The sequence below is a fragment of the Mus caroli genome, unplaced genomic scaffold, assembly GCF_978045245.1.
Source record: "Mus caroli unplaced genomic scaffold, Mus_caroli_1 scaffold_6, whole genome shotgun sequence".
Lineage (NCBI taxonomy): Eukaryota > Metazoa > Chordata > Mammalia > Rodentia > Muridae > Mus > Mus caroli.
This window is the reverse complement of record NW_028227261.1, coordinates 20,535,848-20,537,931: the sequence shown is the minus strand read 5'-3', so window position 1 is coordinate 20,537,931 and position 2,084 is coordinate 20,535,848. Positions and strand designations below refer to the sequence as shown.

The following is a 2,084-nucleotide window of genomic DNA, read 5'->3' as shown; positions in this document are numbered from 1 at the left end:
CAAGTGCTGGGATCAAAGGCGTGTGCCACCATTGCCTGACTCTCTTGCTCATTTTTAAATTAATTAAAATTAATTAGGAGCTGGGTGTGGAGAAACATTCCTGTAATTCTAACCCTTGGGTGGTAGAGGCAGAAAAGTCAGGAGTTTGAAGCCAGCCCAGGCTAGTCTCAAAAAGAAAAGATATATACAAATAAAAATGTATGAATAGTTTCTTTATTAATCCAGGGTTTTTTAAAAACTGTATCCAGCCCCATCCAATTATCTTCCTGCTCTAAAGCTTGTAGACTCCACAGTTAATCTTATTGTTTAATAACAAATTGATACCTCTCTACAGACGCAGAATTGGAGATTGAAAGTAACAAGGCCAAAAAAGTGTGAGGGATAAACAGAGTGCCTTGACAGATTTAAATGTAAAAGTTCAAGCCCTGAAGAGAACTGAGCTGTTATGGGAGGGTAGGTGAGGATACCAGGAGTGGCCCAGAAGTCCACACCAGGGACCCTGTACTCTCCTGGCAGAGCTAAATGGGATTGGAAAAGACACAACAGGTAAGCTGCTGCTATTAGCTTTCTAAAAGATGGACAACATCCGTTCTATGGCAGTATGTCAAAACAAAGGCCAGCTGGTCATCTGTGTATTCTAATAACACTCAAGAAACTGAAGTCATTGCCATGAATGACAATAAAATCCCCCAAAACAACCAACCCCAAAGATCATGACTCTAAGGTGATCAAAAAGTTACAAGGGAACAGAAGGGAAAGATCGGGGTGAAAGAGAACACTATGGGAACCACAGAGCATGTGGACGACGTAATGCCTGACGTTCATAGGGCTACACGTAGGAACCAGATCATCAGTTATCTTACAAGAGAACCAATACCAACATCTCCCCTGTGGAGCACAGTGATAAGCACAGAGTTTTATGGATGTGTTTGGGATGGAAAGGGTGGGAGAAGAGGGAGGAGGTGATGGTATTATATACAAAGAGAAATGACAGGGGCTGCTTCCTGCCTCCTCCTTTAGCTCATTGCGCTTTCTTTCTCTTTGTTTTCCCGCATCCTCTGGATATGCAGGCCACACCAGTCTTTCTTCATTAAATGCTATCACCACTTGTAGACATTTCACATTAGCTTCTTTTGCAAGAACCAGGTCAGTTTCAGCTGCATCTTTCCATTTCATTAAGAACATGAAGTCGTCACAGGAATCTGTCGCCCCAGTGATCTTTTCTGGCTCCAGTGCTCTCTCAAAGCCCCGAGCGATAGAGCGGTATCATTGCTTTGCTCTCTCTCTCTCTCTCTCTCTCTCTCTCTCTCTCTCTCTCTCTCTCTCTCTCTCTCGATTTAATATCATCAGGGCTCTTGGAGAAACTGGATTTCCTCTTGTTTCCTTCTGACTTCTCCCTGGGCTTGTTGTTCTCACCCTTCTTCCTCCCCTTATACTTTTTCCTAAACTCAGAAATTCGTTCAGGACAATCAATCCAAGTTCTTCTCAGGTTCCCAAGTATTGTGCTCCTCAGAAAAAGCCTTTCCACTTCAACAGATATTCCACTTGCCCCGTAACCATGTGCCTGTCCAACACCTTTCCACCACATACTTATCCTCATCCTCTGAAAAAGAGCTGTCCTCTTAGACTTCTATCCCATGGTGTGTGTGTGTGTGTGTGTGTGTGTGTGTGTGTGTGTGTGTGTGTGTGTGTTGATCCACCTGAAGGAGTATGGACATGTGTATCTGTAACCTCAAGGATGAAGGGTTGGAGACAGGAGGATCTTGTTTAGCCATCAGTGAGTCCTGAGTGGAGAAAAACTATACAGAGAGTGATGGGAAAAGATGCCTTCACACACACTTACACATGTGGACATGTAACCCATGTATACATGTGCACACACACACATTAGAAAGCATGGTGAAGATTGGTGAAAAACACTAGTCATTGGCCTAAGGTATCTATGTGCACATGCAAGGATATATGCACATGCATGTGTGCACACACACACACACACACACACAGAGAGAGAGAGAGAGGGAGAGAGAGAGAGAGAGAGAGAGAGAGGGCAATTTTGAAATCTACTATCTCCAACTCTCACCTGG

The 2,084-nt window shown here is 43.8% G+C and overlaps 1 pseudogene; it reads right to left on the bottom strand.

Moving 5' to 3' along the window:
- Positions 1-1,016: 1,016 nt before the first annotated feature.
- LOC147004191 (chromobox protein homolog 5 pseudogene) lies at positions 1,017-1,622 on the bottom strand (annotated as a pseudogene).
- Between the last annotated feature and the right edge of the window lie 462 nt (positions 1,623-2,084).